The sequence below is a fragment of the Saimiri boliviensis genome, chromosome 11 (genome assembly GCF_048565385.1).
Source record: "Saimiri boliviensis isolate mSaiBol1 chromosome 11, mSaiBol1.pri, whole genome shotgun sequence".
Taxonomy (NCBI): Eukaryota; Metazoa; Chordata; class Mammalia; order Primates; family Cebidae; genus Saimiri; species Saimiri boliviensis.
This window is the reverse complement of record NC_133459.1, coordinates 109183103-109208860: the sequence shown is the minus strand read 5'-3', so window position 1 is coordinate 109208860 and position 25758 is coordinate 109183103. Positions and strand designations below refer to the sequence as shown.

The 25758-nt window shown below is 37.8% G+C and overlaps 1 protein-coding gene and 1 non-coding gene across 6 annotated transcripts in view; both read left to right on the top strand.

Annotated features, from left to right (window-relative positions):
* LOC120360515 (sphingosine 1-phosphate receptor 1) overlaps positions 1-25758 on the top strand; it is a 203912-nt gene that overhangs the window by 75104 nt on the left and 103050 nt on the right. The window lies entirely within an intron of this gene.
* LOC120360574 (small Cajal body-specific RNA 16) lies at positions 20323-20509 on the top strand. The gene has a single exon (XR_005577038.2).

Sequence of the window (25758 nt, the reverse complement as noted above, 5' to 3'; positions counted from 1 at the left end):
TACTCAGTATCTACATGCTTTAACAGGCATCACATGTGACATTAGCAAATACAATCTCCACCTAGGGTTGTCTTTTTTACTATCAAAATGAGGAAAAGATTACTATGAATATAAGCTAAAACTTGAAACTAGCTGCATATGCAGGATTCTGGAGAAGTGTCTGCCCTTCAACCTCCAGGCAAGAATTTGTAGCTAATAGCTTCTTGGGCTTTTGGTGCTGATTGGATGGAGACTGGGGAAGCTACATCAGGAATATGGGGCTTCTGTTCTCTTTCCTGGGCCGTGGTGGGTACCAGAAACTTGTAGTCATCTGGTGATCTGCTCATATGCTGTATGGTCACTTATCCTGCAAAAGAGTTAGGTGCTGATGCATGAAGGTGCAAGTGAAAAGGACCCACTGAGAAAGGTGCCCGCTGGGCTTCACACAAGGGGGCAAGTCCGTATGGACTTCTATCCTCACTTATGCTGCCTCAGCACAGGATGTCAAGTTTAGGCCATTAGTTACAATGTCAGCCATATATCCCATGACTTTTTCCCATTTTACCTGGACTACCTAAATTCTGAATATATCTTGCATTTTCATGTAACTTAGATTTTAATATGCCACTTTTTTTTTTAGTTAGTTAGGCTTTCTTCCTGCTTCCATCCCTCCTGTCCTTCTTATTTGCTTGCTATACTTCTACTCCAACCTTCCAGTCTGTTTTATAGAATTTTCCCTGAAGACCTTCCCGTATCAACCACTACCTTCCCCAGTAGACTCAGGTGTTTCCTCTGAACTCCCATAGCACCTGGACACACTTCTCCAGATCACTTCCATACTCATTATTTATTTATATGTCTGTTTTTCCTTTTGGACTGGGAGCTCCTTGAGTGCTGGGACTTGACTCATTTACACTTGTGTTTTCTCCCCTTACCACATTCGTTTAATGCCTGGTTCACGAGAGGCAATGAAGCATGTTTCTTTAATGAATGAATGAAGCATGCATCATTGAATAGAACATGTAGACAAAGATGAGACTGTAGAATACCCCAGAAGCCAAGCTGAGGGAGTGCCTCTGTACCCTGACTGGGTCCTGCCTTTTACCCAAGGGACACTCAAAATGGAGGAACTTCTTGAAAGCAGCCCTCATCAGTCACAAATTGTAAAACATATTCTCCCTTGTGTTCTCCAATTATTATTACCTCATTGTATTGACCTAGAATACAAACTCTGCCTTCTGCTCTCATTTCTAGCCCAGAATTTGCCTCAAACACCTCACAGTGAATTTGGGCCATTCACTTGTGAGCCTCAGTATTCCTCCTTGCACACAGTTTCTGCCCTCTTCTTCTTGCCGTTTTATCTCAAATGACTACACGCTGAGCCAGCCTTTGACCTCTGTACTATGCTTCAGTATTGGTTCTCATGGTCCACATTGCTTTAGGGGTCAGGCCTAAAGGTAGGGAGAGATATATAAGGCAGTGCCATAATAAATGTCAACCTAATTTCATGAAGAAAAATAAAAAAGAGTCATGGGAGAGAGTCCAGAGTACAATCCTGACAGTTTTGTCTAAAAGCATCTCTTTGTTTTAATGCCACTTTTCATAGCCTGGTATACACATACCGCATGTGTCCACACACGCATGCATTCTTCCTTTCATTTCTTTCTTTTGGCCTTTGTTGAGCTCTTTCTGATCACCAATCACTATGCTAGGCTCTAGAATAAAATATTTTCAAATAAAGAAGTTTCCCCTGCTCTTCCAATTGCTTATAATCCGGGAAGGAGAGATAGTTCCATGAGTAATAATTACAGGGTAATAAATAATGTCAATTGAACACAGTCCTTATAGTAACAAAGCAAAGGGAAATGCAGTCATAAAGATGACATCCAGTGCCTGACAAACCAAGAATGTTAAATGCTTCATCCGAGGCTCTCCATAACCTGTCCTTTCCTCTTTTCCAACCTTATTTCTTCGTACAGTTAGGTACTTTAAACTCCAACCAAACGTGAGACTGCCATAGAAGATGCTCATTATGAAATTGAGCCAGTTTATTTTTGGGATACATTTTCTTATAGTTCCATGAATCCCAAAAAGTCTATGGCAGGTATCCCCAAACTTTTTACACAGGGGGCCAGTTCAGTGTCCCTCAGACCGTTGGAAGGCCACCACATACTGTGCTCCTCTCACTGACCACCAGTGAAAGAGGTGCCCCTTCCTGAAGTGCGGCAGGGGGCCGGATAAATGTCCTCAGGGGACTGCATGCAGCCCGCGGGCCGTAGTTTGGGGACGCCTGGTCTATGGCAACAGCTTGTAATTTCTAGTCTTGAAATTCAAGGTGGCAAAGTAAGGTTGATTTAGTTTGGGAAGGTATTTTCATAGGGTGACTTTATATTAAATATAGTCAACCTCCTTCTAGCATTATGTATAATGACAATCTAAATGTAGTTTCACAGACAATCTAAAATTATGTATAGATTACAATGTGTTTTCTGCTTTCCTGCTCTGCTATCTCTCCTAGGAAGGATATCCTATGGTTTTGCCCCTTTTTAGGGTAATGTCAATAATTAAAATTTAATATTAACATGCATTTTCTCCACATGCTGCTATTGATGTTTCTGATGGATGATGAGGAAGGAAACTGTTTAACAACTAAAATTTGTCTTGCATTATCCCTAAGTGCATAACCAGATATATGTTCAAATGACACATTTTTTTCTCGTGTGTGTGCAAACAACTTACACAAAAATAGTCTAACTTCTGTACCAAAGAGGTGTGCAATACATGCAACTGTAGTGTTCACTTGTAGTATGTTAGAACTCACCTTTGGGTGGAGTTACGTTACTGCCAACGGATTTAGTTGTTGTGGTTTATTCTAACACTTGCTGCCACTTTGAACAATCAAGGTTGTTTGATCCAACGTTAGAAGACTTCATTTCATGAGAACCAAGACAACATCGACTATAGCTGTCTGGGCCAGCAGCGTGCGTCACACCACAGACAGCCTGCCCAGCCACTTCTTTCCGGTTCCTGTTTTTGTCTGAAAATGGCAAGGTTGGGAATTAAAAATTGGTTTAAGAGCCCCCAAATGTAATTCTTTGTAATCAAATGTAATTGTAAGCAAAAGCACATTTGTCTTTGAAATCAAATATAAATGTGCATATAGTCTTGATTCCTTTTTAAAAGCAATTTAAATATATCTGATGAAGCAGCACAGTTACACCCTTTTCCTTCTGTATTTTCAACCTTTATCAGAACACTGACTCTCCAGACTTAGATTACAAGTGTGCTCTGTTTCCCTTTGCCTCAGACGCTTTCCTTGGTAACTAACTGCACTGCTGCTTCTATGCCCTCATTTTAATCCCGTGCTTCAGCAAATGCAATCTGGCCCTGCTCTCCACAAACTGCTTAATCACATCTTGCCCATCTCCCAGTCTCATCAGCCACTTTCAGGTCATCATTTTGTCAATCTTTTTAAAGACTTCAACACCATCTGACTGTTGTTAACTCACAAATATCTTTCAGTCCTTTATTTCCACTCTAACTCTTAGATTTGTGCTGAGTGTCTTTGGCCCTTTTCTTTCCTCTCTCACTTGATAATCTTATTTTCTTGCACAGCTTTTTTTTTTTTTTTTTCAAATGCTAAAATGAACTTAAAAACACAAATGTAATGAATATCTGTCGTAACAATACAAAGAGTACAGTGAGCTATCCAGTAAAAAATTAGCTATCTTTCCTTCCTCCCATATGTGTACACACATACATTTATATATTTGTATTTACATATATGTATATCATATATTCATATATATATTTCCATGCATATTTGATACAAAAGTTGGATCATACTAAGTACTGTTCTACAGCTTATATTTTTCCTTTAGAGGAAATCATGACTACCTTTCCTAATCAATGCATATGAAAACATCTAATTCTTTGAAAGACTGCATGATACCATACTTCTAAATTATTTATAAACATCTCCACATGTTTATTCCACTAGCTAATCAAGCTCAACAAACAAACTGCAGGTTATAATTTTCATAATAAGCTGTTGCATATCCCTCAACTGTATTACATATTTTAGTTAATAGTATCACTATCCTTTGATGTATGTAACTTGAAAATGAGCACTAAAATTTCCCCTAAGTTCATGAGCATGAATTTCTCTCTTAGCAGTGTCCCTTGGGTGTGCCACAGATGCTTCAGGCTCTGCGTTTCCCAAATTGAGCCTTGGTTTGGTGGCACCATTCTCATCCTAGTAGTTCAGGCCAAAAATCTGGGAATCAGCTGTTTCACATTCCGTGTCCCCGAGTGTGTCCAGTTTTGTCACCTAAATATCTCTCGATTTTGTTCTATCTACTCTATTATTACTGTCTAAAATTGGGATTTCATTATTATTCATCTGACCTGTTGCAGCAGTCTCTTTACCATTGTCCTCTCAATCCCGACCCCCCATCCATTCACCAACCTTTCATCAATGTGTTTCTCATCTGCCATGAAGGGCAGATTTGCCAGCTGCCAGGAAGTTTTAAAACCTTCACTGACTCTCATTCACCCACAGAATAAAATTCATGCTCTTTAGCTTGCAACACAAGGACTTTTTATCCCATACTCAGCTCTCCAATTTCATTTCCCATTAGTTTCCAGTTCTCTCTTGCGTTTTATGCTTTCGCAATATCAAAATGCTTACACACACAGGCACACACACAAACAAAATTTTTTGAGATCTCTACATACTTACAAATATTAATTTCTCTGTGTGAAATGGTCCCCTGTGTCTCCTTATCTGGAAAATTCCTCTTTATTTTTCAAAGTCCTGCACAACCATTCCTTCTTCAATGAAGTCTTCCCTCACTCTTCCCAGAGAAAATAAAATACTTATCTCTTTACTTTTTGTGAACATTGTATGCACACTATTGCCTATATATGCCATATTATTGCATATTATTTTACATATCTGTGTTATTATATATCTTAAGTGTCGCCTCTAGCTCTTTGATAGTGAGGATCAGATATTAATTCATCTTTGTATATTTAGCACCTACCACACTTCTGGCACAAAGTAAGTGCTCCTTAAATTTTTATTGTGATAAATTGCACAGCGTTTTTATTCCTTTGTCTTCCTCGGCAGCTATATCCAGCCAGTTAACATGTCTTTATAATGCTACGTCCTCAATAGTTTATATTATATATTTGTTTTTTATTTGTTTTCATCTCCATCACTGTTAGCATAATACAAGAGTTTATTCTCTTTTATTCATGCATCCAATGGCATTTGTCAAGTATGTGTGGTTTGGGGGAGGCAAAGTTGTGGAAACATGTTGCCTGGCCTGAAGAAGCCCATGATAATTCACTGAAGGGACAGATAGACAATTTTCATGGAAATAACTTCACTGATTTTCCATCCCATAGTTTTCTTCTAATCTTATGTCTCCTTCACAACACCCTTAGACAAGGGTCTTACCATGTTGACCAAGCTGGTCCTAAACTCCCGGGCTCTCATGATCTTCTTGCCTCAGCCTTTTGAGTAGCTGGGATTACAGGCATGTGCATCTCTGCCTAACTTCCCTCAGAGTATTCTTCACGTGGCCAAATTATTTTTTTTTGCTCAGAATCCTATAGCTACCTATTTATTGCAGAATAAAAATTCACCATTTAGACTGGCAGTCGGGACTCTATGCTTTTTATATCCTATTCTACGCTCTCCATTCCTCCTCTACTTCCTGATTTCCTGCCCATTTGTCAAAGGTTAATTAAGATGATACCTTTTCCATAAAGTCTTCAGGATCCTTCCAGGAATAATAAGCATGTCACCTTTTGTGTTACAACATTAATATGCATCCTGCATTGTGTTATAATTATTTATGTATGTATCTATCTTCATTATAGATTGGGACAAGAAAATGATTTGAGAGGGTTTTTTTTTTGACATCACAAAATGAGTACTAACAGAAATATGGTGGGATTTGAATTTGAAGCTTACATGTTATTTCACGTAAAGGTTGTTCTTTTTTTGTATTATATAGTTCAATGATACTTCTATCTATGACCTTCATAGAATCAAACATATGATGGTAAATTTTATTTTATTTATAAAAAATATGATCATTTTACAAAATAACTTCATACCAAATTTAATTTAATTCTCTAGAAAGGATTTTATTGCCCAGAGCCACAGTGGAATTACATAGCAAGGAGCCTTCCTTAATGAAGAGTAATTATTGTACTATGGTAATCTCAAATGCAAAGTAGTGTTACAATAGGCATATATATTATACTTGCCAAATAAATTAGTACTGCTTACCCTTTTGATTAAAAGATCAAAGATTTTTTAATCATGTCGTTGCACATTTTGCGTATAATCTGCTGAATCCAGTAATAAGTGATAACCTATCATTTATGTAAACGTTCAGAAGCTTGACAATAAAGTAATGAAACTTGAATTAGCTCTTATGGAAGAATGAGGAGTGCAAATATGTAATCTTTGCATATGCATGCAAGGCAGGATAGTTCTTTTTTTCTCCCCAGTTGAGAGCCATTTCCTGATGCAAAAGTGATTCTACGTTGCTTTTAGATCTTTATTTGATACATTGGCCTGCAGGGCAGATTACTGGAAAGAGTTGTGGTGAAATTCAAGCAGAAACATGGGCAGCCATGGAAGAAGGGCATAATAAAGATTAGTTTTCCACGTACATTGCAGTTAAAATTAAATAGTATTGGCCGGGCGCGGTGGCTCAAGCCTGTAATCCCATTACTTTGGGAGGCCGAGGCGGGTGGATCACAAGGTCGAGAGATCGAGACCGACCTGGTCAACATGGTGAAACCCCGTCTCTACTAAAAATACAAAAAATTAGCTGGGCATGGTGGCGTGTGCCTATAATCCCACCTACTTGGGAGGCTGAGGCAGGAGAATTGCCTAAATCCAGGAGGTGGAGGTTGCGGTGAGCCGAGATCGCGCCATTGCACTCCAGCCTGGGTAACAAGAGCGAAACTCCGTCTCAAAAAAAAAAAAAAATTAAATAGTATTTATCTGAATACACTATATTTCTTAGTGTTAGAATTAAATTTTCTTGTAAGATATGTATTTTATTAAAATATTTTATTTCTATATTTTATTGAGATGCAATGAGGTGTTGTAGGAAAAGGAGCGTGGAATATAGAGTCAGATAATCAATTATGACTTTGAGGAAGGTACTTATAATCACTTTATTTCAGCTTCTTCATTTATAAATCTTTAGAGGATTGTTGCGAGGATCAAATCTGATAAAATAATGTAAAGCATCCAGCACAACTCTTGGCAGCACTCCTTTTCTCTTTTTGTATGTTATATACATATAAATTTTACTTGAGGGTAAGTTGCCTCTAGCCCTTAGATTCTTGAATGCATATTTTCTTAGGAATAGGGATGTTCTCTTATATGAACACAACAGTTACATGCTTCAGTAAATTTTATCTTCATGCAATGCTTTACCGTTTGTATTCCAATTAAAAAAAAAAATTTGTAAAGACTAGGTCTCACTGTGTTGCCTAACTAGTCTTGAACTCCTGGACTCAAGAGATCCTCCTACCTTGGCCTCCCAAAGGGCTGGGATTACAGGCATGAGCCACTGCACCCGGTCTGTATTTCAATATTGTCAATTGGTCCAATAATGTTCTTTATAGCACTTTTTCCTCTCCAGCACAGATTCCAGCCTAAGGTCACAAAATCGTATTTAATTGTCATGTTTCTTTAGACTCTTGTAATCTAGAGCTTTTCTATAGCTCTTGTCTTTTATGACATTAATATTTTTGAAGAATGTAACTTCCTTCCCCCCTTTCATAGAATGTGCATCATTTAAATGTTTTATTTCACAGATGTAAATTTCATGCCTCAAAGACCTTATCTACTCCTAGATTATAAAAATATTAAAGTTGTTTTTTTCTTGTTCTTGTAATAGTCCATTTTGGAAAATCTTTGATTCATTAACTTATGATCAATAAGAAAAATGTGGTCTCTTCATACAAAAGAATATTATTCAGTCACAAAAAGGAATGAGGTACTGACATAGACTGTAATCCCAGAATATCATATAGTTGGAATCAGACATTGTGAAATCTTTTCAGACTGACTTCTTTCACTTGGTAATATGCATTTAAATTTCCTCCATGTCTTTTCCTGGCTTGACCACTCATTTCTTTTAAATACTGAAAAATAGTCCATCGTCTGGGTGTACTACAATTTATTTATCTATTAACCTAATGAAGGACATCTTGGTTGCTTGCAAGCCTTGGCAATTATTAATAAAGCTGTTATAAACATCTGTGTGTGGGTTTTTGTGTGGATATAAGTTTTCAGTTCATTCATTTGAGGACAATTGCTGGATTGAATGGTGAAGAGTATGTTTAACTTTGTAAGAAACTGCCAAACTGTATTCCAAAGTGGCTGTGTCATTTTGCATTCCTACCAGCAATGAATAAGACTTTCTGTTACTCCACATTCTTGCCAGCATTGGTGGTGTCAATGTTTGGGATTTTGGCTGTTCTAATAGATGTGTAATGGGCCATTGAAATCTTGATTTCAAAGCTTATCATTTAATTTGAGGTTAGTTCTCCATTACTCAGATCTTCTTTGTATCTTATCATGGAGATTTGTAGTTTTTTCCGGTAAGTCTTGAATATTTTTGTGACATTTTTTTCTACTTATTTATATATGTATGCTATTACCAATGATATGTCTTATTTCACATTTTCAAAGTAATTTTATGTCTGAGAGTCATTGATTTTTATGTATTTCTTTTGTACTAATTGCCTTATTGAACTCTACTTATAGATGACATGATATATCCTCCTTCCAAGTTCTTATCTCTTACCTATATGCATTCTTGAGTACTCCTCACCCAACACACTCTTCTTCCATTTGCCACGAATACTTCTTTTTAGCTGTGACCCTCAAATCTATTTTGCATTCCAGACTTCTCTCCAGAACTTGAGACTCATGTATTCTTTTATTATTCCTCCAGCAAATATTTATTGGGTCCTGACTGTGTACTATGTCCTGTTCTAGGCATACCTCTTGGGAGAGAAAAACAGCTAATTCCTAACAAGTAAAGTTCTACTTATAAGAAAATAGCCCTGCCCCTTTGTTGTTAAGATGGTTAAGTTTTGAAAGATAAAGGATTAAATTACAGAGAACTTACAGGTTTCAAATAATTTATAAAATGATGCCAAAATGACATTGAACCATTATCTTGCAATGTGTTTTGATGCCCCTATCAGTCCTTTGATCTAAGAAACATATTTTTACATGTTTCAATTTTATATTTGTGGTAAGGAATTTCAAAATGTAATGTTGTCTTGCCAAAAGAATATATGGTGTTAACTGTCATGAGGATTTAAACCAGTGATCCTAAATAAATGTGTTAAATCCTTTACTTGCATGTTTAACCAAGCAGATTTTAAGTTGAAGATTAAAATTTAGTTTTTATATTTTTCCATTGGCTTGCTTTGATGATTCATCTAACGTCAGATTAACTCAGCTTCATCCCTCTGTCAGAATGTTATAGAACTAGGATTTTACTAAGGAAAAGAAACTCTTAAGTGTTTAGGAAGCTGATTATAAGCTACTATGGTTATTCTGTAAGAAGAGAAAGTGCAAAAACCAAGATTTAGGATCCAGATTCTACTGGAAATTATTAGGTGATTTGGAAGAAGTTATAACTCTTTTCTTTAGCTATGAGAGTAGATTAAGTGTACAGTAAGTGCTTGCTCCTCTACTGCCGAGGAAGGTTATAAGAATAAATAAAATAATATATGAAGACCTTATGATCTCCTTGTTATTGATGAATCCTAGGAAAGGTCACCTAGTTAAGCCTTCTTTTCAATGCGAAGAATCCCATCTGTTGTCTTCCTAACAGGTAGATAGCAGGGCTCTCCTTGCGTATTACAGAAATCAAGGGTTATAAAGTCTTCTATTTAAAAAAATAATGGTTATTAATATGCACTTTAACATATCCTCTAATGGCAAGGACTCAAATGAGGAAAATCATCTTGACTATCAGTGATTTCTGTATAAAAAATATTCTAAGGGCGCATGGAATTTTCTCATGTAAGACCGTCCGGAGGCAATACCAAGTGATGTGGAAAATATGAACAGCATAATAGATGTAAACCTGCTTCTAGCCACTGTATACTTAGAAGGTTTCATTTCCACAAGAAGAAATAACTTTGATTGTATTTGTATTTAAAATTTGGGATAATCATGGGTTATAGTTAACAAATGTAACATTTTCTACTCCAGTGTAACTCAGTAAATATCAAATATAGTAAGATTCTGAAAGCAAAATAATTGCTATCAGTATAAGTAAAATGTGTTAAAGTTTTTGCTTTGTATTCTCAAAATGAAAAAAATGAAATGAAGCAACATTTAAAGTAGTCATGTAGAAAAAGTACTTAAAGTAACAAAAACATTAATAATGGCCAAGCTAATCTATTATATATCAATCACTTCTATCAGTTAAATGAAAGCATGGAACATATGCTATTTTCATTATAAAAACAATTGAGTAAAAACTGAAAAGCATGACAGACATAAGTAAAGCTGTAGAAAAACTTTCTGGTTTCAATATCCGTAACATCATTCCTTCTACGATAAATAAACAGCACATTGAACTGGAATGAATTTTCATTGTCTCTCTCCCACAGCTAAATAGGCAAACTAAGGACTCCCACAAAATTTCCTTATGGTGTTTTGCTTCCTTTCCAAAAAATTCTGAATACAATCAATTATTAGCAAATATACCCTAAAATATTGTTTTCTTTAAATTATGCACATTTTCTTTGTAACATTTACTAAAAAATGATTCTTTGTTTTTAGGAAAAAGGTAGTAAAGCTTTATTGCTTCTTAAAATGGTTTCAGAGAAACTCTTGAAATTTCATTTACTATCTTTTTCTTTTCACTTGAAGTACATCCTGTCTGAAACAGAATTACTAACAAACTTAAAGTAAGCATTTCAGGATAACTGGATTAGAAATATATTACATTTTAAATGGTAGCTCCGAACATACCAGAGGACAGCCTTCAGTATAATAATAGAAAAAAAAACCCTTTGAGGGCTGTGGTAAGCCACAGTTGTTTTTAAAATACCTGTTAAACAGAAAGAGTGGCTTATGCCAGCGGTCAGTGTGTGAGAAATTCGAAATGCTTAGGGTTTCAAGAAATCAAATCTCAGAATTGGTGATTACAGGTATTTTTCTATGCATAGTAACTCAATTTATATAATTTTACAGTTTGTGATGAAAGGAATATGCATTCTGATAACTTTAATGAAAGTATGAATCTATGCATTATACTTTGACAGAAGCAATAGGGAACTTATATTGAACAAAGTTTTTATCCCTTAGGGGTATTTCCCTAAAAATGAGATGACACAGGGACCATCATTATCAAGGAAGGGACAGAGTAGAACCCTGACACCATCTGCTGCCCGCACCTGAAACATGGACAACAGTGATCCTTTGCTTTTTTCTTCTCTCTCACTCCCCACATTCAAATATTCACCAGTCTGCAAATGATGCCTGTTCCGTATCTCCTGAATGTATCTACTTTTCTCTCTCCCCTGCCTCTCAAACATAAATTAGGCCACCTTGCATCTCACCTGAAATTTTGTAGCAGCCTCCTGACCACAGCCGCTCTCACCTCATCCAGTCCATTCTCCTGGTGGCAAAGTGATTTTTCTAAACTGCAAATCTTCCTCATGTAAAACTCTTCAATAATTTGCAGTTGCTGTCTGTCGTAAAGTCCATTCTTCCTTATGTGGCTTATAAGATCCTCCATGATCTTGACCTCCCTCAACAAATACCTCACCAGACTCACTCCTTTACCCTCTTAATTATTAAAACTGCAATTCCTTGAATAAGTGATATTCTTACCTCTGGGTTTTTGGACATTTCCCTCTTGCCTCCCCAGCATCATCTCATAGCATTGTCCCCTTACTGGAGCATCACTCCACCTGGGTCCTGAATGCATTAAATGTGTTCTGTCTCAGGGCTAATTGTGTCTTCTCTGACTCAAGTGTCCCCTGCCCCCACCCAGTTATGAAGTTTATCTATGAGACCCCAACACGTTACTCTCAACAGCTGTATGGAAAAACTGAAATGAGGAAGAACATATGCTGTAAGCATATCCTGAAAACAGATTAAAAAATTTGAACTTCTAAGAAACTGTAGTGGATAACTAGTAAACAGAAGAGACAATACGAGACAATACAGAGACTCTTTTTTCAGTAGCATTGAGGAAACTAAGGGGCTGAGACAGAATGTAGACAGGTTTTTCAGGTAGTGCTAGTGGTTGCAAAACAATTTCAAATAATGAGTTGCTTATACTACACTATAATAACTTGCTTATGGTCTCTGAGCTGGGGAGGTTTGCAGACCAGTGAGAGGAGCAGAGCTATTCTCAACCAACTGGGAAGTCGTCACAGTAATAGCCCCCGATGCTTAGCTTCTACTCTGTCATGCTCCCGTGCATAATCTCCAGACCTGTATTTCCAGTCATGTGTTACATAGTACTATTTGCAGGGGATCTCACAAGCACCTCAAAAACAACCTGTCTAGAACAGAATTTGTCATCTTTGCCACAAGACCTTTTCCCTCGCCTATTTATGGCACTACCGTCCACTCAGACAACCAAGCAAGAAACCTAGATGTTTATTATACCTTACGTTCTTACCATCCACATCCAACCTTTTACCCTCTCCTCTTGATGTGATTTTTACAATTTCTCAATAATGCTCAAATCCATTTACTTCACTTTATCCTCACTGCCTCTATATTTATGTGAAGGCTACACTGGTCTCTGAGCAATAACAGGTCCTAACTGGTTTCCCTCCAGTCTTACCTCACCCTCATTCATTCGCCACACTGCAGCCAGGACGATATTTCCAAAGTTGAATTGTGTTAATACTCCTGTTTAAGATCTACAGTGATTGCCTGTTACCCTCAGGATAAAGCAGTTGGAGCAGTTAGCGAATAATTTGTTGAGTGAATGATCAAATTTCGTCTTTTCAGATCATCAGAATAACTTTAGTTTGGACATTATTCCATTTTTCAGGCTAAAAATGTTTTAAGAACATTTGTCTGACTGATGAAGCTGTGCCTTTTCTATGTCACACTGCCTGTTTTTTTCTATCCAACGATGGCCTTTCCATGCAGACAGTGAAGAAAGACTGCCGATTGCATAGTGGATTTCTGTCAGTCATGCACAAGTAAATAATCTCTGATTCCAATAATGTTGTAGCAATTGTTTTACAAAATTACCTTGCACTGCAGTAAAACTGTAATTAAAATCTTCAATTAAGCGGAGTTTGTTTTAAGAGCATTCAGAGGAAAGATATTGCAAACTTTAAGGCAAAATAGCCATATTACCAAAAACAAGCTTATAGGATTTTTTTTTTTTTTTTTTTTTTTTTTTTTTTTTTTTTAAGGCAGGGTCTCGTTCTGTTGCGCAGGCTGGAGTACAGTGGTACAAACATAGCTCACGGCAGCCTCAACCTTCCAGGCTCAAGCAATCCGCCTGAGTAGTAGCAGCCTCAGTCTCCTGAGTAGCTGGGACTGCAGGCATGCACCACCACACCTGGCTAATTTTTAAATTTTTTGTAGAGATTGGGTCTCGCCAGGTTGCCCAGGCTGGTCTCAAATTCCTGGACTCAAGCCATCTTCCTGCCTCAGCCTCCCAAAAATGCTGGCATTACAGGCATGAGCAACCATGCCCAGCCCACATAGGATTTTGAAGATATGTTTCCAAAGTATAACTTGGAATTTCTACACATGAAGCTCCATGGTATATATTGTCTTCTATGGCATGTATAATAGTCATTAAATAGAGCTTATATCAGAACAGTGCCTGTCACTTAGTAGATGCTCAGTAAATATGTGAATAACTGAATAAATTAAGGAATGAGATCCAGGATTATTTTCTTATTTATGGTGGGCATGCTAGGATCCAGGATCATTTTCTTATTTATGGTGGTCATATTATTCCTATGAAGGGAAGATAGTAAATGAGTATATTTTAGCCAGGTTTTTCACTATGTAGGGCAAAACAAAACAAAACAAAACAAAGAGTTTTGTTATCCTTGCTAAACTAGAAAATTCATTTAATCAAAACAGCTTATTTCCCAAATATACTGGTAAAATACACATATTAGCCTAGGTTTTAAAGTTTCTATTGAAGTTCAACATTACTTGCATTTATATTTAACTATGGATTTAGCCATATTGAGAAAGAAGATTGACAAAGTTGGTTGAAATGGAAGTTTTGAGTTTATTTGTAAATATTAGAATTATTCCAGTCTACATTAAGATTTCAGATTCCCTCTGGGTCAACTTTTTCTTAACCCTTCTGACAGTAATATACTATGTAGTTACCTAACATGTCATAATTTTATTCAAGGTTAACTCATTATCATATTTGTTACATCATAACAAAAGTAGAATACTCATTTTCTGAGTGAAATGTACAATAGATCATTTTTACTGAGGGAAAAGGTACCACTGGAATTGCATACATCACACACTATACTTCTGGGTCTTCATTTTCATACTAAAAATTACATTTCTGATTTAATTTTTAACATTTTAATAAATGAAGCTCTAATATGAAGAATTTAAAGATACACAACTGAAGAAAATTAAATCTTATCTCTCCTTTAACAAAAATCAAATCATTATCTGTACTACTGGTTATATCTTCTGATCTGCTTTTGCGTCATGCTGCAAATAGGGCCAGAAAATGATGTGGAAATCAAGCTTGAGTTTCCACTGTAATCTAATTATGATTTGGTTATGATACACTGACAGCATGTATCATCTTTAGTTACATCCTCGCAGTTTATGAATGTAGGTCTAATATCTTACTGCTTCTAAAGGAATCTGTATGGGAAATTTATGTGTTTCAGCAATCAGAAGGGTTTGTGATGGAAGTGAATCCCACCCTGAGACTATTGAGATTATTTTAGTACTAAAAAGTTTTGATACACTTAATAAAAATTTATTGTCAGCCATGGCATAATATTGAAAAATTAGAAAAATCCTGGGGTGGGGTTGACAACTAGGTTAATATTAAGTGATAAATTTTTCAGAACCCCTTTTTGACAAGACTTGGGATTCTGGGGAATGTGATTACTATTTGCCTGTCTAACTTAGTTGGGGAAGCACAATGTCACACTACTTTTTGTTTGAGGAACCTTCTCTGATTCTTGAATCACATGAAGAACAACCACAATAAGCCTCGCGTAGAAACACATCTTCACAACAGGTTTTAAAAGAGGAGGAAGTGCTGCATGCATTGTGCATCTATGCAAATTCACATGACTATGCATGGGGGCACTTCGTGCAGGAGAATCCATCTAGCGTTGCTTTCCTCCCTGAGTCTCTGAGGGTTGGGCTTCCTTCCTGCTGTAAAGTGGGGTGGGAATCTCTCTGAAACCACTCTGTTTCCCTGCCTTGTTGTTAAAGTCCCTGTGAGCTATGCAATAGATCAAGCTCATTCTCTTTGTTGACACGCTCAGCTTTGTCTTCTCATGCGTCTGACTTCAATGTTTTTCACAGTCTTCAAATGAATTTTGTATGAAACAGAGCAGCCGCCTGTAACAGATAGCAGCGAAGCACCAGGTCATAGACCAGTTGATCAGCTGCCCCTTCCTAAGCTGCAGTCTGCTTCTTTGAGGATTGCCCCAGTTCTCAACTGCCAGAGTTCAAGAAAATCTGATTGTGGTTTGATTCCAGGAGAGAAAAAAAAAGTCAGTTTAAAATTCAAAGTATCAGTGTAATCATTTACGAAAAAAAGAAACCTCTAAAAGTCTGTTTCAGAAAGTTTAAAGAAAAAAAGAAACAGGAAGGAAATCCCCTCAACAGTTTTATTTAGAAAATAATAAAATTGTATCGATACCACCTCCGTGTTGACAAAAATGCAGGAGAAGAACTTGGTGAACATGTTTTTAATTAGATCATTGATGTTCACAGCATCAAGTACAAGAACATTGGACATAATCTACTTGACTTAGACTCATTACTGCACACTTAAAATAATTTCACACACTGTGCTCCTCATTCTCAGGTGGCTTAGTGGTTATTGTGGATCATGAACCACGCCTTTTTGATCAGATAAAACTAAAATATGATGACGAGAGAGGAAAAAAAACCCTTATGTTCATTAGCCGGTGCTTATAAAAATATATAAGACATCAGATATTTGAGATGAAAATCTGTTTATTAGATTTTTCATTAAGTTTGTGGCAACATTTTAAATAATAATATTGCTTCTCAAGTCACCTTTTATTGGGTTAAAACCTTCTGCAGCATCTAAGCTAAAAAAGACTTCACTGATTCCTGCTTACATTTTTGCATACACCAATAAGACTTTACTTGTGCAGTGAAAAATCTACATTAACATACCCAATGGTCCTCCAAATGCCCAAAGTCCTTTTCTTTTAATTTTTTTTTTTAAATTTCCATAGTTTTGGGGGAACAGGTGGTGTTTGGTCGCATGGAAAAGTTCTTTGGTGGTGACTTCTAAGATTTTGGTGCACCCATCACTTGAGCAGTGTACATTGTACCCAATGTGTAGTCTTTTATCCCTCAGCCCCCTCCTACCCTTCCTCCTCATTCCCCAAAGTCCATTAAATCATTCTTATGTCTTTGCATCCTCATAGTTTAGCTCCCACTTATAAGTGAGAACCTGTGATGTTTGGTGTTAGGTTTTCCAATCCTGAGTTACTTCACTTAGAATAATGGTCCCCAATTCCATGCAGGTTGCTGTGAATGCCATTATTTCATTCCTTTTTACAGCTGAGTAGCATTCCATGGTATATATATACCACGCTTTCTATCTATTCATTGGATGGGCTTTTAGACTGATTCCATATATTCACAGTTGTGAATTGTGTTGCTGTAAACCAAAGTCCTTTTTCTAACCCAATGGAAACCCTTAAACTCCTAGTATATAGAAATTCTGAAGCTACCACTGGCATCAGTTCTTTTGATTCTAGCTTTAAAAAGCTCTAGAATACCCTCTTTTTTATCCTCACCACCAATGACATATAACAAGCCTTTATAGTCACTTTTCTATACTCTTTTAGGAAAGCTTCTAACTGATCTGATTGCCTCCTGTCTACTTTTTACATTGATGATGGAATTGTCCTTTTAAATGTAGCACTGATAGTTTCACTCTTCTTCTTAAGACTCTTCCGAAGAGTGAAAACAGAATAGGTTAAAAGAGTGACATGATATTTAATCACTTTAGCCTCGGAGGCACCTGGATGGGAGAAACTAGGTAGAACCCTAGTTAATTGCCTCTGACCTGAAGCAGCTTTTGCTGGTAACCTGGCATATTATCCAGATATTACCATTTTCATTAAGTCGCTACATAAAATCTCTAAAAGCACTACTGTAAAGCAACAGTTCTTAACTGAGACCTGAGAACCCCCAGGAGAGCAATGTATGGAAATTGAGATATTTGAGATGCTCTGTAAGTTTCTGGAGAGTGGATTCATAGAAATTATCTGTTCTTGAGGGAATCATACCTGTTAAAAACAGATCCACAGTACATGTTTTAACTGTTTCTATACTATCTGCACAACTTCAGCAACAACCATTTTTTCCCATGCATCTTACATTCCAGCCACAGCATACTACTTGGCATTCTTTTCAACCTCCAGAGGTTCTTCAGTCCCTATCCTTTTGCAGCATTATCTCCGTAACTTCCTATTTCTTACCTTAGGCTACAGCAGTGATGAGTTGTTTATAGTTCTCTGAAATCATGTTCAAGGTTCAATGCTCTGTTACATGCTATCATCAGCTCAGAATGCTCTTACAGTCTGCCTGGCAAACTCCTCCATATCTGCCAAGACCCAGCTCAAACTGCACTTCTCTATTCCTTTGTAGGGACATGAATGAATCTGGAAGCCATCATTCTCAGCAAACTGATACAAGAACAGAAAATCAAACACTGCATGTTCTCACTCATAGGCGGGTGTTGAACAATGAGAACACGTGGACACAGGGAGGGAAGCATCACACACTGGGGTCTGTTGGGGGTGCTAGGGGAGGGACAGCAGGGGGTGGGGAGGTTGGGGAGTGATAACATGGGGAAAAATGCCAGATTTAGGTGACAGGAGGATGGAGGCAGCAAACCACCTTGCCATGTATGTACCTATGCAACAATCCTGCATAATTTGCATATGTACCCCAGAACCTAAAGTACAATAAAAAATAATAATAATAAATAACATTATTTTTTTTAAAAAACCTGCTCTTACTCCTCCTAGAATTCATTGCTTTTATTTTCATGTTGCCACTTTATTCAGCATTAATTTCACTAATGTCTGCTCATTCTAATGAACTTAGTATATTTCTCCTTACTAGACTTTATGCTACTTGAAAACAAGGTCTCATTTATTCATCTTTATATACCCAGCATATGGTTTTTAGTTGATGCTTAATACACATTTGTTAGATGGTTGTTCGTCTATCCCCACTTTCATATGTAAAAGTTAGACTTTCTTTGAAGATCTGGGTAAAATGCCACTTCTCAAAAACCTCTTGACTCCCCAAGATCAGGGGCTACTCTCTGTAACACAGTGGTTCACACACAAATCTACTGTGTCAGTTATACCAGTCCCTTACCTTGCTCAGGTGTAGAGCTGGGGGCCTTCAGTTTTCAGGCTCAGCCCTGCTCAGTTCCTTGGCTAAATCCTGACAAAGGAAGCAATTGCAGGAGTGATTTCAGACCCACCAGTGAGTGTCTTACCACACCCCTCTCAAAACCACCAGTAACAACAACAACTTTTTTTTTTTTTTAAGAACTCTCATATCTTTATCTGTCAGCCCTCTCTCTCTAGAAACTGAACCTGTATAGCCTTCATCTGGAAAGCCTATTCCAAATGAGAGAATTTTGCAGGAATCATAACATTCTGTCTTTCTGCTCTTAGTATTCCTACCCCACCTGTGAAATCAGTGCTCAACCAGATAGAGCCTAATATTGCAGATTGAATTGTTTTCCACTATGTTAAGGAAGAATGACCTCACAGCCAGGATAGTTTTTCTGACCAGGGTCAGCTATGTCTGTTTTCTGCTTTGTTCTTCCCCAAAGAGCCTGGAGCTAATTGTACAGTAACAATGTTTAATAATCCATAATGCTTAACACAATGACTTTCCTTAATAGATGTTTTACAAGAGTGAATGGACAAATGAGCATCCAGTTTTATATATGTAGAAATGGATGTTTAAAATATATACATATATGTATATATATGAAGTATGTATGTACTTATATATATATGTATATAAATATAAGCTATATATATATGAAGTAATGGGAACTGTGGTGAAAACCTTGTCTACAGGAGACAGCTATCCCTTGGCCCTAGTCATTTCTTGACACATGAGAACATGGGTCCAAGAATACCAGATTTTCTACCTTCTCAAGAAAAACTGAACACAGATTTTTCTAGGAACCATGGTTCATGCCCAGTGCACCTGTGTGGGATAAAACAGATTAACATGTAGTTAAGTCAGATATTAACAAGGGTAAGACATATAGGACAGTTGTCTCTGTGATATTTAGTGCTAGCTGAGTGTCAGTATTTCCGGAAAGAAGGGACAATGGCAAAAATTTCATGTACAGGAGTTATCATGAAAGAACCCAGCTCGATTCTTTTGTTTCTCTGCTACTGTTCTCTTCAGCCTGTGATATGCCACTGCCAAAATAAGAAAATCCAGGAAGTGAGTGCCTGGTGGCGTCAGTAATCTGAGACAGATAATTTGAGTGATGTTGATTGAAGAATAACTGTGGTCTGATAAGAAGATTAGGATGATTCCTTTATTATTTCCTGCCAATGGCTTATTAGAAGAAGAGCCTGGCACAATACGGGATTAATAAATATTTGTTAAATGCATGCATGAATGAATATTATTCTATATTTATGGAATAAGTATTGTTCTATATTTATAGAAATTTTTAGATCAGGTTCAGTGTTTTTTTTTTTTTTTTCCGAGAAAATTCTCCATAATCAAAAGGGCCTTACCAGATAAAGTGAAGACATTATGTTAAGTGAAATAAGTCAAGCACAAAAGGACAAATGTATGACTTCATTTACATAAAGTACCTAGAATAACTACATTCATAGAAACAGAAATAGAACGGCAATTACCAGGGAGTGGGAGTGTCAGTAATGGAGAGTTGTTTAATGGGTAGAGTTTCAGTTCGGGACATTGAGAATGGTCTAGCGATGGATAGTAGTGTTATATGCACACAAGTGTGAATATACTTAATCCTACTGAGTTGTTCACTTAAAGGTGGTTAAAAAATAGTGTTGGGAAAGGCTCCTGTGTTGTTGAAACTGCTCAGTTGTGGGTGCAGCCTTGTACCAGGCAGCCCAATCCTGACCTAAAGTAAATTCCCAGGAGAAGTCTTTCCTAGGCTGTGAATTTGCAGTAACAGGTGTGCACATCCTAGCAGCAGTCTGATGATCATGTATGAAACTGCAAACAGGACAAAAACAAACAAACAAACAATAAAATGGTTAAAATGGTAAACTGTATATTTTACCACAATAAAGAAGTGAATTATCAGAATTGGAAAAAAAAAAACCACATTAAACTTCATATGGAACTAAAAGAGAGCCCACATAGTCAAGACAATACTAAGCAAAAAGAACAAAGCCAGAGGCATCATACTACCTGATTTCAAATGATACTACAGGCTACAGTAATCAAAACAGTATGGTGCTGGTACCAAAACAGAGATATAGACCAATGGAACAGATGAGGCCTCAGAGGCAAGGCCACACATCTACAACCATCTTATCTTTGACAAACCTCACAAAAGCAAGCAATGGGGAAAGGATTCCCTGTTTAATAAATGGTGTTGGGAAAACTGGCTAGCCATGTGCAGAAAACAGAAACTGGACCCCTTCCTGACACAATACACTAAAATTAACTCCAGATGTATTAAGGACTTAAACATAAGACTTAATACCATAAAAACCCTAGGAGAAAACCTAGGCAAAACCATTCAGGACATAGGCATAGGCAAAGACTTCATGGCTAAAACACCAAAAGCAATGGCAACAAAAGCCAAAATAGACAAACGGGACCTAACTAAACTCCAGAGCTTTTGTACAGCAAAACAAACAATCAGAGTGAACTGGCAACCAACAGATGTGAAAAAATTTTTGCAATCTGCCCAACTGACAAAGGGCTAATATCCAGAATCTACAAAGAACTAAAACAGATTTACGAGGAAAAAAAAAAAAAAAAAAAACAACCCCATTCAAAAGTGGGCAAAGGATATGAACAGACAGTTTTCAAAAGAAGACATTTATGAGGCCAACAAACATATAAAAAAATGCTCATCATCACTGGTTGTTAGAAAAATGCAAATCAAAACCACATTGAGATACCATCTCATGCCAGTTAGAATGGGGATCATTAAAAAAATCTGGAGACAGCCGATGCTGGAGAGGATGTGGAGAAATAGGAACACTTTTCCACTGTTGGTGGGAGTGTAAATTAGTTCAACCATTGTGGAAGACAGTGTGGTGATTCCTCAAGGACCTAGAAATAGAAATTCCATTTGACCCAGCAATCCCATTACTGGCTATATAGCCAAAGGATTATAAATTGCTGGGATTACAGGCATGAGACACTGAAGCTGGCCTAGTTTTAGATAGTTTTAAACATTGATATAATGTAACAAGTCCCATGGCATGGATATTGTCTATTGGGATTTGTTTATCAGAAGTACTGCTTCTGACTTTCAGAAGAATATGAGAAAGCATGATGTTCACCTCTCTTCTCCAACCTCATTTCTAATCACTCCACTTAAGTCCCATATAACCTCATGCCTAGACAATTACATTATCGTTCTACTTTTCTTTTCTCGTTCAATGTATACTGTGCTATTTAATCATAGTGATTTTCTGAAATACAAACTTTTCCTAATAGATTATTTCCTATTTCACAAGGGTCATATCAAGCATGGGTGCTCTTAACTTCCTACCCTTCCCCTACTTCTATAAACATCTCTGCATGCTGTGACCTTGCCTGCTTTTCCTGTTCCAGAAGGAGAGTTTTACACTCCTACTTCTAGCTAAGGCTAATCCAGTCACCTGTGCTCTGGCTTTCATTCCCTCCCACCTTCTCCAAGACCTACAGCTATCAGCTGTCTTTTCCTTCCTGTGTCTTTAGCTTCTTCCTCTCTTTCAGCTCCTTCCCTCTTGCCTAGAAACAACCCCCTTCATTCGCAGTTTGCAAAACAAACAGTACTTTTCTCACCATCCTGAATTTCTCCTTCTATTCATTCTTAAACTTCTTGAAAGACTGAGGTCTGTTCACTTTCTCCACTTTCTTTCCACTCCTACATGCTCCTGCCCTCCCTCAATTGAAACTGCTCTATGAATGTTACCCATGGCTGCTTAGGTGCCAAATCCAAAAAGCAGTTTTCATTATTTATTTATCCAGTTTGTCTGCAGTTTTGACAATGTTAGCTTTTTTTTTTTTTTTTTTTTTTTTTTTTTTTTTTACTGGAGGAAAGTTTATTATTTCATATATATATATATATATATATATATATATATATATATATATATATATCTCTTTTTTAATTGCACTTCAGGTTCTGGGGTACATGTGCAAATCATGCAGGATTGTTGCATAGGTACACACATGGCAATGTGGTTTGCTGCCTCCATCTCCCCGTCACCTCTACCTGGAATTTCTCCCCATCTTGTCCCTCCCCAACCTCCTACCCTCCATTGTCCCTCCCCTAGTCCCCCACAACAGACCCCAGTGTGTGGTACTCCCTTCCCTATATCCATGTGTTCTCATTGTTCAACACCCACCTATGAGTGAGAATATGTGGTGTTGATTTTCTGTTCTTGTGTCAGTTTGCTGAGAGTGACAGTTTCCAGATTCAGCCATGCCCCTGCAAAAAATATGAACTCATCTTTTTTTTATGGCAGCATAGTATTCCATGGTGTATATGTGCCACATTTTCTTTGTTGGTTTAAAGTCTATTTTATCAGAGACTAGGATTGAAACTCCTGCTTTTTTTTTTTTTTTTTTTTTTTTTTTTTTTTTTTTTCTCTCAATTTGCTTGGTAAATCTTCCTCCAGCCCTTTGTTTTGAGCCTATGTGTGTACTTGCATGTGAGATGAGTTTCTTGAATACAGCACACTGATGGGTTTTGACTTTTTATCCAATTTGCCAGTCTATATCTTTTGATTGGGGCATTTAGCCCATTGACATTTAAGGTTAATATTGTTATGTGTGAATTTGATCCTGCCATTTTGATGCCAGCTGTTTGTTTTGCCCGTTAGTTGATGCAGTTTCTTCACTATGTTGATGGTATTTCCCATTTGGTACATTTTTGGAGTGGCTGGTACTAGTGGCTGGTACTGGTTGTTCCTTTCCATGTTTAGTGCTTCTGCCTTCTTGTAAGGCAGGCCTGGTGGTGATGAAATCTCTCAGCAACTGCTTGTTCCTAAAGGATTTTATTTCTCCTTCACTTATGAAGCTTAGTTTGGCTGGATATGAAATTCTAGGTTGGAAGTACTTTTCTTTAAGAATGCTGAATATTGGCCCCCACTCTCTTCTGGCTTATAGGGTTTCTGCTGAGAAATCCACTGTGAGTCTGATGGGCTTCCCTTTGTGGGTAACCCAACCTTTCTCTCTGCCTTCCTTTAGCGTTTTTACTTCATTTCAACCATGTAAATCTGACAATTATGTGCCCACGGTTGCTCTTCTTGAGAAATATCTTTGTGGTGTTCTCTGTATTTCCTGGACTTGAATGTTGGCCTGCCTTGCTAGATTGAGGAAGTTCTCCTTGATAACATCCGAAGAGTGTTTTCCAGCATGGATTCATTCTCTACGTCACATTCAGGTACGCCTCTCAAATGTAGATTAGGTCTTTTCACATGATCCCGTATTTCTTGGAGGCTTTGTTCATTTTTCACTGTTTTTTCTCTAATCTTGCCTTCTCATTTTATTTAATTGAGTTGATCTTCAGTCTCTGACATCCTTTCTTATGTTTGGTCAATTTGTCTATTGAAACTTGTGTATGCTTTGAAAAGTTCTCATGTTGTGTTTTTCAGCTCCATCAAGTCATTAGTATTGTTCTCTAAGCGATTTATTCTCATTAGCATTTCATCTAACCTTTGTTCAAGGTTCTCAGTTTCTTTGCATTGAGTTGGAACATGTTCTTTTAGCTCAGAGAAGTTTGTTATTACCCACCTTCTGAAGCCTGTTTCTGTCAATTCATCAGACTCATTCTCCATCCAGCTTTTTCCCTTGCTGGTGAGGTGAGGAGTGTGATCCCTTGGAGGAGGAGAAGCATTCTGGTTTTTGGTGTTTTCATCCTTTTTGCACTGGTTTCTTCCCATCTTTCAGGATTTATCTACTTGTGGTCTTTTTAGTTGGTGACTTTCAGATGGGATCTCTGGGTGGATATCCTTTTTGTTGATGTTGAAGTTATTTCTTTCTGTTTTTTAGTTTTCCTACTAACAGGCCCCTCTACTGCAGGACTGCTGGGGCTCCACTTCAGACCCTGCTTCCTTTGGGATCATCTGCAGTGGCTGCAGAACATTAATGGTTGCTGCCAGTTTCTTCTTCTGTTATCTTTGTCCCAGAAGGGTACCCACCAGAAGTCAGCCTGAGCTCTACTTTATGAGGCATCTCTTTGGATATACGGGAGTCATGGAGCTACTTGAGAAGACAGTTTGTCCTTTATAGGAGCTCAAGTGCTGAGCTGTGATCTCTGTTGTTCCATTCAGAGCTTCTGGGCAGGTGCATTTAAGTCTGCTGCAGCAGAACTCATGACCACCTTTTTTCCAAGGTGCTCTGTCCTGGAAAGGTGGGGCTTTATTTATAAGTTCCTGTTGTGATGCTGCCTTTTCTCACAGATTCTCTGACCAGCAAGGAGACAGTCTAGTCACAGTCTGCCAGCAGAGGCATTGCTGAGCTGCCATGAACTCTGCCCAGCTGCTGTTTGAACTTCCTTGCAGCTTTGTTTACAGAGGTACAGTTAGAACTGCCTTGGTAACGGCAGTCTGCCTCGGTAATGGCAGGCTGCCTTGGTAATGGTGGACTGCCTCGGTAATGGCGGACTGCCTCAGTAAAGGTGGATTGCCTTGGTAATGGTGAACTGCCTCAGCAATGGTGGACTGCCTTGGTAATGGTGGATACCCTTCTCCCCACTGAACTGGACCTTCCTGGGTCCAATTGCACTTGCTGCAAAACTTTTAATCCAGAGCATTTCAGATTGCTGGTCTTTGTGTGGATGGGACCCGCCAAGCTAGATCACCTGGCTCCCTGTCTCAGCCCCCTTTTTTTCAATTGAATGGGTGGCTCTGTCTCATGGGCATTCCAGGCACCAGTTGAAATGGCTGCCCAGATTTGTGTGAGTTTTTGTGTGGAGACCCGCTGCACCAGCTGAAACAGCCATGATGGAAACTCATGGTGCTTTTCAGCTCCAGAATCTCCTGATCTGTGGGCAGTAATAACTTATTTGGAAATGTGGTGATCACTTACCCTCTACATTGTTCTCACTGGGAACTGCACTCCAGAGCTGTTCCTGTTTGGCCATCTTGGATCCCAAGTCCAATGTTGGCTTTTAAAATCTTTCTTGCTCTGGCTTCCAGGGAACCACTTCTCTTAATTCTGTAATTGTTCCTTCTCCCTTTCCTCTGTCTACCCTCAACTATTGTGCATTCTATTTTGCCCTTGAAGACCCTTCTCAGCCTGCA